Raw genomic sequence first — 12,367 nt, forward strand, 5'->3', positions numbered from 1 at the left:
CAACAGACATGATAATCTCATTAAACTAGCCTACACTACAAGAAGAAGACTACGCACAAGATTTATAATGTTCTACAAAATAGTACATCAAATTGTAGCAATCCCATCTGCTATTCTCATACCATCAGACAGTAGAACCCGATAAAATCATAATTTCACTTTCAGACACATTTCAACCACAGAAGATACATATAAATTTTCATGTTTTCCATATACCATAACTCAGTGGAATTTGCTGCCAATCCATACATTCGCTGTCACTACAGTCGACACTTTCAGAGAACAGCTCACACCAGCTGTTCTCCACATTTAATTTATTATTAGCCTATGTACATAGTTTTAATCACAATTTTAAAATATTTGTGCACTCCAAATTCATTTTCAATTATTTTTGTGTTCTTGTAAATATATATATATATAGGTCACGCTGCGCAAAACAGTAAATAATCTTCAGATCAATGAAGGACTACTGAAAACCTAAAGAAGAAGAAGATTGCCAATGAGACAACTCTCCACCAGAGACCAAATGACGTAGAAGGCTAGCAATTATAGTCAGTCACCGTACGGCCTTCAACAATGAGTAAAACCCATACCGCATAGTAAGCTATAACAGACACAGAAATGACATACGAAAAAAATAACGGCCTGATCTATGTACAAAACAATAAACGAAAAAAAAATTATATACAGCAATAAAAGACAACAACTGAATTACAGACTCTTGAAACTTGAGAAGGCATATACAGAATGAGGCGGGAATAAACACGTTTTCTGGCGTATTTTCGAAACTCCAAGAATGGTAAATGCCCAAGAAGTTAAAAGGGACCTTAAGGTTACTGAATCACATTACAAGGAATGGATTTTATTAAAGCACATTATGTTAGAATAACGTCAATTCTAATTAATTTGATATTACAATTAAGAGAATGAGTAAGTTAGTCAAGTATAATATGTTAGAAACAGAGTAAAACAAAACCACAATAATGTATGCGCACCGTTACCTTATGACCTAGCAAGTAAAAATTCCGGCTCGGTGTGTCGGAATACTACGAAACAGGGTCACTTGAGGTTAAAAATAAATCCAGCATCACCATCATGCATCAATATCTACCTTAATTAATTTATTGTTTCTAAAAGGTGTTAGCATATTAAATTTAACAGTATTCATATTAGTCCAACTCAAACTCCTAACTACACTTTTCTCTGTTATGAATATCATTTACTCACCCACAGACAGAACAACAGCGAAGGCTAGAAGTTTATTCATTTTCCCAGTGTCGTGATGAACAGGTGACTTTAGAAGAACTGTCCCACTTTCAGAATAATCAGTTTATATATTCCTACCACGAATACAAGATAAGTTATCTGTTATCTCTATAAATCTTTACCAGTATTTCTAGATCGACACGAAAAAGTTTTGATTTCAAATATATCGTGAGAGACATTTTTTTGGCTATCACAGGGAATACGCTTTCTACGCCCCATCTTGCCGGATCCGCCACTGTCTAATCCATGCGATCGTTTAAAAGAGTGAAAATTACATGAATACCTTTTTGACGAAAGCAAGGGTATAATTTAATATTTCAAAGTCAAGAGCATGTACAACGCAGTGCCAGAGATAAAATTAATATATAGAAAATGAAATTAACGTTTTTTTTAAATTTGTAATCATCCTTTAAACGTGACAAAAACATATGTTTGTCTCCTCACAAATGTGGACACAGATCAATGTGGACAGTACATATAAATAAGAAGATGAAGTAGACGTGTTAGGAAAGGGATTTAAATACTGCGCTGATGTTATATACCAATACCGATACAAGATTGAAGTGTGGACTTTCTCAAAATGCAATTCCATTGAAAAGTATCCCGGCGTAGTATAGTTTAGCTTTTTGGTGTGTTTGATACAATATGAAGCGAACGGTTAATTGCAACTAAAATTTTCAATTACAAACACGTTTTGCAGGATCTCAACATTGACGACTTCAAGTCTAAACCTCCTGATTGCACCTGTGCTAGTTCCCAATTCACATATAATCCGGCTGGCCACGTTATTACCGGAGACCTCAACATTGTCAATAACACTTCCCTGCGAAATTTGTTATCCAAAGGTCCGAAATATCGCGAGCCTAAATCCATCAATTGGAAATACAACTTCAAAATACTGATGGATTCAGTCGAGGATTATGCCAGGCAATGGGCTAAACGCGAGAAAGAAGACGTAGATACTCTTTCCGAATGGATTAAGGCTGTGAGGTCGTTGATACAAATCCGAATTAAGAAACTAAATGGGCATATCAATACCCACGCTACATCAATTTTTAAAGACCCAAATGTTGCAAAACACTTGTCCTACCTCCATGACAAATATGTTGTTGTCCCCGCAGATAAAGCCCCAAACAACATCGTTTTTGTGTGTAAATATCATTACATAAACTGCTTGATAAATGAATTAGGTATTGACAATTCACTTGGAAACTCAACATATACCCTCACGACACTTACCAAAGAGGAAATCTTAGATAATCATAGGTCTGTTCTATGTTCCTTTGGAATTTCAACCAAAGACGAAGAACTGGATCTTCCATCACTGTATTGGATACCTAAACTACATAAGTGTCCTTACAAACAACGGTATATTGCTGGGTCTTCCAAGTGCTCCACGAAACCTCTTTCTAAATTATTAACATCTATTTTATCAGCAATCAAAGCCGGGCTCCAAAGTTATTGTGAAACTGCCTATTCTAGAGGTGGCGTGAATCAGATGTGGATACTAAAAAATTCCAAAGATCTTTTAGAGTACATACAATCTAAGACTCTCTCATCTTGCAATAGTATTAAAACATTTGACTTTTCTACACTTTACACAAGTATTCCCCATTCCAAACTAAAAGACAAATTGAAAGAGTTGGTATTACTTTGTTTCATTAAAAAGAATGGCCAACGTAGATAAAAGTATCTTGTCTTGGGGAGGGATAAATCCTACTTTGTAAAGAATCACTCTGATTCAAACAAAAAATTCTCTGAAACTGACATGACCAAGATGCTTGATTTCTTGATTGACAACATATTTGTTACGTTTGGAGGACGTGTTTTTCAACAGACTGGCGGAATTCCAATGGGAACCAATTGTGCCCCTCTTCTTGCCGACTTGTTTCTTTATCATTATGAGGCTGACTTCATACAGGAGCTTCTTAGGAAGAGAGATAAGAAGTTAGCAATATCCTTTAACTCTACGTTCCGCTATATAGATGATGTTCTCTCACTAAATAATACAAAATTTGGTGACTATGTTGAACGAATCTATCCCATCGAACTAGAGATAAAGGATTCTACAGATACAGTTAAGTCTGCCTCATATCTTGACTTACATCTAGAAATTGACAATGAGGGTCGGTTGAAAACAAAACTTTACGACAAAAGAGATGATTTCAGCTTCCCAATTGTGAACTTTCCATTTCTATGTAGCAACATTCCAGCAGCGCCTGCATACGGAGTATATATCTCCCAATTGATACGATATTCCCGGGCTTGTGTTTCCTATCATGATTTCCTTGATAGAGGATTGCTGCTCACAAGGAAGCTATTAAACCAAGAGTTCCAAATGGTGAAGTTGAAGTCATCCCTTCGTAAATTTTACGGACGCCATCACGAGTTGGTTGACCGTTATGGAATAACCGTTTCACAGATGATATCGGATATGTTCCTTATGTCGTAACTACAATACCCTTCCCTTTTTACGAATGTGATTTACCGAATTAGACTATTTACCGGATTTGTAATAGCATAAGCAACACGACGGGTGCCACATGTGGAGCAGGATCTGCTTACCCTTCCGGAGCACCTGAGATCACCCCCAGTTTTTGGTGGGGTTCGTGTTGCTTAGTCTTTAGTTTTCTATGTTGTGTCATCTGTACTATTATTTGTCTGTTTGTCTTTTTATTTTTGGCCATGACGTTGTCAGTTTGTTTTCGATCTATGAGTTTGACTGTCCTTCTGGTATCTTTCGTCCCTCTTTTAAAGTCGATTCCAAATTTTAAGACATGCAATGGCCTACGTTGATCTTCATACATTAATTTGTATTCGCTTGATTTAGGAGTGCAAAACAAAACTTTAAAAAAAATATATGTAAGGGTCAAGAATGGTAATGACGGATTTTACGGCAACAAGTCCAAATATATAAATTAAATGATATGAGTAGAATATGTTTAATAGTCAAATATCTTACACAAGTGCCTCTTCACAAGCCCAGCACACAATTCATCAATTTGATTTGATATGATTCGTGTCTTGGATGTCTCCACAAAGTTCCGACAACCCTAAATGCTTTTAAACGTCTGATTGCGTGTTTGACATTCTGAAATTCTTCTATTCAGTTTTTTGCATTTTCTTTTTATTTCTTTTCGGTTTTGACTTATTTGGTGTCTCCTATATGGTGAAACAATTGTTGGAAGGTTGGCATAAATCTTATCAGTTTGGAGGAAACTCCAATTCCAAGTTGGTGCCATTTGTTGGAAGAAGGTTGACTTGCTGCGGATCGTTTTAATGTTCAAGAAAAACACTTTCCACGAGCCGTATGTGATTCGTATTGTCTTACTATCTGGAATGAATGCAATTAATGGACAGATAGACGATAAAACGGACGGATGGACCCATCCATCCATCACTATATACCGTCCAATTTAGAAAGCGGAGTGTATAGTGAACATTAGGCTAAACAAAATGATGAAAAAAAAATTGCCCGATATATAATTTAGTAGGCTTTGCAAGAGGTGAAAATGAATGTTCCATTTTCAAAATATCCTCCTGGTCCAAAGATAATAAAATTAACTTCTATATACATATGAAAGTTTAACGCCACTTTCAACAATATCTCAATTTAATCGTTGTGTTCTGTTTTGATGGTGGAGGAAGCCGTGATACCAAGGGAAAAAAAAACTTCCGAGCCTTCACCGAAACGTAAATCTAACATGCTTGAATAGTGCCCAAATGTGGCAATCTTTTAAAAACGTAATTCGATAACCTCTTTTGTCCGAAAAACTAACTGACAAAAGTTGATAGAAAGAAAATGTCAGTTAAAATGTAAATTAGAATAATTAATTCACACCATTTTGACGTTTATCTTAGGTATTGTCCCTTTTCAGCATTACATTAAATTGCCATAGTGACCTTTCTAAATAAAATATAAAGATAATCAAATCGAATACGCTTTTGTTTCATTCTTTTATTTGTTTTAATTGTCAAGTACACAAATTTCTAGTTTTTTTATTAGAATTTTCAGCTACACACTTCTCTATTCTGGAAAATGATATGAAATAAGGAGATGTGGTATGAGTGCCAAAGTAGACAACTACCTACCAGAGACCGAATGACGTAAATGTTTGTAAGTATAGTTCACCGTATTGCCCCAGCAAGGAGCAAAACTCATTCCGAATAAAAGCTACGAAAGGCCCCGAAAGTATATTTTAAATAAATTTCAAATGAACGAACATTTTGAACAAAGATTTATGTAGAGTAAAAAATCTGATTCGGATGTGATTTGATTGCAGTGTTTTTTTATTCATTTATTTTGATCCCTTTGCAGATTTTCCTTGTAATCGTTCAACAAAATACATGTAGTAAGAAATGGGGGAACAACGATCTTAAACTTATTCGATCACTGCTATGAAAACATGCAATTTATTGTAATGATATTAATAATGACCGTGCTGTTTTGCTGGATCCTCGTCAGTGTATTGCGGAATAAATTGTTAATATTTTATTGTTTTAAAATCATCTCAGTATAATTAACAAACTCGTACAGGTAACTATAATAAATGATTAGCTGTGCTTTCTGAGATGGTCCCCACTATAGCCTGTAGTGGTATTGGTATTTAACATCAGCGTCAAAATCGTATTGACTTTCCTAACACGTCTAGTATGAGTGCCAATGAGACAGCTATCCATCCAATTAAGTCACACTGTGTAAAAAGTAAACAATTATAGGTCAAGTACGGCCTTCAACACGGAGCCTTGGCTCACACCGAACAACAAGCTATAAAGGGCCCTAAAAAGACTAGTGTAAAACAATTCAAACAGGAAAACCAACGGTCTAATCTATATAAAAAAAAACGAGAAACGAGAAACACTTATGAACCACGCCAACAAACGACAACCACTGAACAACAGGCACCTGACTTAGGACATGTGCATAAAAATGCAGATGGTTTAAACGTTTTAACAGGCGCCAACCTTCACCCTAACCTGAAACAGTGGTATAACATTACAACATAAAAAGACACACAATAAAATATCATTTGAAATGGCTTAACTCGATCAAAAAGACAATACACAAAAACAAGTAAATATACACTGAACGAATAATTCGAGTTTGATCTATGACACAATATAAATAAAAAACTTTAACCTAGGACAAAATGGCGTTAAATAAAGTAACGTATACAGGTAAAGCTAAATATAATAATTCTGTTGTTAGGAGTACAGAAACATGTTTTACAAAATAAATGTGTTATTCGTAGTACGAGTACGGAAGTGAAAATTTTTCGTCATACTAAATACTTATCAAAGGTGGTACATATTAAAAATAGTAAGACGAGATATAACACAAAATAAGTAAATATTGAATAACAGAAATGCATTAAAATTGTGTCAACAGGTCAAATTAACACGAAAGTACGATTTGAGCGTACTCGCAGTTGCTAAAAGCTAGTTAAAAGCCAAAAACAATTAATAATGAAAAATCATGCATCAGAGACTAAAATCAATTAAAACACTTCCCAGGCAGGGATTTAGTGTTTTAACGCCATGGACAGGTGCATAAAAATGTAGGTTTAGATGTTTGACAATATTTTCTGTGTTTTTTGACAAAAAGTGTTCTGTGTTTTCCCCCAGTGTTCTACGCTAAACTGTGTCGTTTATTCAATATTTGGTTTTATGTTCAAGACTGTCACGGAGGAGACACTAATTGTATGGATTACCAAATGATTCTATTAAAATATGTTCCACAACTTTGTTTTTGGATAACAGCAAGTTTTCAAACTTAGTAGAGAAACACAATCTAATTAAAATATAGTTCGTTATACTCATATGACCTATACGAGCACACGAGTTAATATGGATCAGAATTTTAATCAGATTGTAGAGAAACACATTAGGTGCATTTCTGCATGATGTGATTTTAATATGCAAGATGGTTTCTGAGAACCTGTATATATGTTATTCTCCTATGGTTCTATTTATGTCCGTTGTGGTGGTCATTTCTTACTTAGAACTGTAAATTAGTTAAGAATCATCCCAGTATCATTAGCGAAAGATTTTGTTTAAATGTTCGAAGTTGTTTCTTTGAAGATGTCTAATAGTTCCAAGTAATGATAATACCTGTCATGTACATGGGGCTAGATGAGCTAGAAAGTACACTTCTGTTGTATTACACTTGTATTTAATTCTTTCTTTGAAAATGGCTTCTTCTTAGAGTATCAAAGGCCTGGTTGAAAGTTATATAAAAGAAAATTTTACCAGCATGAAATAATTTTGTAAACATGGTAAACTCAATTTCTAGAAATAAATTATAACAAATAGTGTAGACTAATATCTATATAAACTATGATTCTGTAGTATTTGAAATGAAAAAGGTATTGCATAATTATTCTTGTTTCAAGGCATTTGTTATGTGGATAAAAATATAAATAAATTAAACATGTAGGATGCAGTTTTGTTGTGATATAAAAATGAACATTAGAGTGGGTGGCGCATATTCGCCTTGGACACATTTTCGCCGTTTTGCTATTTTTTCTGTAAAATGTGTGTGCCTTTACCCAATACTTGCCTAAATAGATGGTAAAGGCTGTTTGTAATGCTACAACTGTTGATACTCCTCTTTATCTCTCATTTCCAAGGTTATTAGAAATACGCAGGTCTTTTTAAATTATTTTGGCAATTATATAAGATTCATATGGCAATCATGCGCAATCTTAAAGTAAATACTTGTGAGAAAAATCGTATAGGAATGATCTCTCAAGCCAATTCATGTAATTGCAAACATTCGTTTTTATAATATACCAGGATAATGAGGATGGTCATATAATACATTGCGGCGAAAATGTGTCCCCCATGGTACACGAACAACTTGATTTCATCTTGAGTTTGCGTTCGTTTTTAGAACAATTGACCAATGTTTTGAAGATAATTTCTTTATCAAACATTTTTTTCATATAGTTAAATTTCTGAAACCTTCATAAAAAGTTCCAAATATTCGAATGTAGGTCGGATGTAAGTGACAATGAACGAATTATACGCGGAATATGGGTCTCTCACTCTAATGTAATCTGGTAATTTACACTCACACAAATAAAGGAATTATAACGAATGAATGATAAAGTTGAATAATGAAAGATATTTTAGAAACTGACTGGTCATTGTGAGTTTCGTCCATATGTATAAATGAATGACCAGTTGCACTCATGACTCTCGTAGGCAGTACAGATGGTTAACATAGTGTTACAAAACTAACAACCATCATATTGCAGGTAGCAATATTTGGTATATTTCAATGCACTTTTTGTGTGAACCCCCTGACGGGTTCACGCTTATATATTGGCGAGTTTTGGAAGAGTCTATGGGCCACTCGATATCCTCGGAATCACGATTCTCGGAACGTCTCGAAAATTTTCCATCATTTATTATAGGTTTTTTTTTTTATGTCTTTGATACGGTCCCTCTATGGATAGGCTACAACGTGACATTGTATATTTCAACAATCCGACAAACGGATCATTTGTAGATTTGAAAGTAAAACAATAAAGACTAGGTTGCATTCTAAAAATCATTTATATGTTAGAACCTATTTGCCTTTTGACAAAACATATATGTTTTTAATAATGTAAATGTTTATTAAATATCAAGTATAATGACAACGCAATTATATAATTCATGCTTTGAGACGGTCCCTCTACGCGTTGTGTGTGTTGTAGTTAATAAACCTGGAAATAGTTTATTGATATACAATGACCCAGAATAAACTGATTATTTCAGATTTTCTGAACGTTTATCATTTGGTATTTAGTATTCCAATCATAACATGAGAAAATGTCGGAAAGAATGAAGAAAATTAAGAAAACGACATTTCTGTTAAAAATATTTATCTAAGGTCGGAAACACAGTGGTCGAAAAGCAGAATGATAATCAAACAAAATGATTTTTCTGTAAAAAAATATCTAATTTCATTAATAGATACTACCAGACTAAGAGAATATTCATTGTTACGGTAAAACTGAGACTGAATTTATTCCTAATAATTATAGAATATTATTAAAACTGTAATGTATACGTGCATTATGTCTCACCGGTTTGATCAGTCATTACATTTATGAAAATTATTTGTAACGTATGAGCACCAATGAGGAGGGATGCTTACCCAAAGTTAGCTAAATATCTAAATTTTAAACGGTCGTGAATGAAAAAAATGCTTGCGTGGTTTCAATTCACAAGGATTTTAAATCCTTGCATCTCACAAAAAACGTAATTAATATTTTACAATAATCATAACAAAATTTAATTACTATCATAATGTTAATTATTTTTTTTTCTTTTATTAGTTCAACCTTATAGCATCTAAATATTTGTACCATGGTACGGTTTTGAAAATTGTATTCATTGTGTTGGTCAGCTATCCTACACGTCTTGATTCATTCACATTATACATCACCCTGTTCACACGCACACTATCGGTTTGCGTTCACAAAAATTCCGGATAAAATGTCAATGAATCCGTAGTCAAAACACTTGAGGTAGGTAGTTTGACATTCAACTATTAGATTAATATATGTGATGACGCAAATGCGTATTCTTATCCAGAGTATCAGTGCGTATGCTTTCTATTTCTTGCGCAAAAATACCACGTTCACGCATAAATATTAATTTCACTCGCGAATGCGAATTTTCGCTTTTCTTATATAAATTCAGGACACGGCAATAAGAGCTTGCCATGTGAATTTCAAGCACGGTCATCATTGCTTACGGTATTCTGACCTCTAGCTGTTTCTTTTTTGTTTTCTTTTTTGAGTCACTGTCCTTTTATAAACTTTGACATTTTCGAAATGCCAAGGATTTTCTACCCAAGGAATAAATTACTTAACTTCGTACTTTATTTGGCCTTTTTAACTATTTTTATTCGCGCGTCACTGATGATTCTTTGTAGACTTAACTCGCGTCTGGCGTACAACATGTTAATCCTGGTATTTTTTTTATATCTATATGTCTTTTTATACAAATTGGTTCTTTTGAGAGTATGTTCAAGTATTCATAAAACTTCTGAAAATAAGATATTCTTCAAAACCGAGTTTCCCTGTAAAATATTTGGATTGATTCAAGTAAAATCAGGAAATCCTTAAAATTTGAGACGTTTTATGAGACCAAAAATAAGTCTATTTAAGAGGTCCAAATGAAGCTGGTGTATTACTCTCAAGAAAAATATACGAAACCTTCTTATAAGTTGCATGCCACAGGGTTTCACTTCACATGGAAAATGGACTTTGAATTTATCTGTACAACATCTACAATGAGTACAGACAAATTCAATAACGAGTTGAGAATATGAAGGCATCCATGCAGGAAACGAAATATAAAGATGTGATAGATAAAATAAATGCATCCAGATTATAAAGCAAACTGAGTGCTTAAATTTATATTGCGATTGGTTTGTGCAATTTGCATTATACATCCAGTTTGTAGAAACTGGGATTCGCAATAGGATTATAAAAAAATTATGTACAATCCCAAGTAATAAATGAAATAGTCGAGCTTCAAATAGTAGATGTATATACACTTTTCTATTCACACCTATTCAACATTGCTTTCAACTGACTTGTGCAAAATGTACACACTATTACATATTTTTGATAAAGGTAGTATAACTTCATCATTATCTCCTTCTATTCACAGTTAATTATTTCAATTCAAAAGCAAACAAAAATTCAGCAACAATCTTTTGGTGACCAGTCAGCGGTCTTGGGTTCATGTATTGCTTTTCTTTTTTTAAAGAAAGCAACTTGTTTTTATTTGGCTATCTTGATGAAAAATATTTGGTTCAAATGTAAATTTGTAAATAAAATGCTTTAATCTCCATTTAATTCCTTATGATCCGTGGATGCTGTTTCAATAGTTCCTTGTGCTGACAGTTTCAACCATCTTACGTTACAGTTCATATGTAGATATAGGTTGTCTGTTCGCGAATCTCAGTTTCACTAAGAATGCATTTGCATAACAATGAACTAAGCTCAATGCTTTAGCACTTTAATAATATACTTAGACAGAGAGCTCAATGCAGTGATATACTTTGTTATGAACACCAGACCTTCATATCCAACGTTAAAAAACATACCAATCAACATAGATTGGAGGTCCTGAAAATAGACATGTCAATTAATTATAGTTTATATTATATGTAAATAGAATGTATATTTTTATATTTTCTTTTTACTTCTTTTGCTCGTTGCTATTTTTTATTCATTTTCTATTTGGTGTTTTAACTATCAATGTGCCGTCCGAGCAAAAAAAAAAAATGGAAGAAACTATCAGCACAAAAACGTTAAAACTGGATGTTATAGGACTGATTTCAAAAAATAGGTGGGAGAGAAAAAAGATTCTAAAAGTGGGAGGTAGGAGATACCCCCTGTCCACCCTTCAATCGACCCAAAATGAAAATTACTACGCAAAACACGAATTAGACTAAAACTAACAACTTTGGATCTGAACTGTATAATCCAGGTTGGTATACTGAAATAGTCAGTACCACTTCAATCTGTTAACATATACCCTGCCGATAAAGCTGCTAATAATATTATTATTGTTTGATGTAAATTTTACATTGAGGTTCTGAAAAAAGAAATCACCAATTCACCAACATTCCAACTGACTCCATTTTCAGAAAACGACAATCTGTAACAAACATAAACTTTTAGCTACCGCTTTACAAGCAGAACCAAATACAATGAAAGTCCCAACTATGTATTGGCTTCCGAAGCTACACAAAACACCTTACAAATATAGATTTATTTCGTCTTCAAGCCATTGTTCCACTACTAAATTGTCTATTATTCTTACCAGTACACTTGGTACAATCAAAAACCTGATAATAAATTGTTCAAATAAGGCCTTCGAAAATAGTGGAATTAATTACTTTTGGAGTGTCAAGAACTCGTTGGAAGTACTTGATAAATTACATGCATATATTGGTGATTTTGAATCTGTTCAAAGTTTTGATTTTTCTACCCTATATACCACATTGCCTCACATTCTCATTAAGAAAAAATTCACACACCTAATTAAATGGGCATTTAAAAAGTCAGAATGTGAATATATATGTTCAAAC

This window comes from Mytilus californianus, unplaced genomic scaffold, assembly GCF_021869535.1.
Source record: "Mytilus californianus isolate M0D057914Y unplaced genomic scaffold, xbMytCali1.0.p SCAF_11, whole genome shotgun sequence".
Classification (NCBI taxonomy): Eukaryota; Metazoa; Mollusca; class Bivalvia; order Mytilida; family Mytilidae; genus Mytilus; species Mytilus californianus.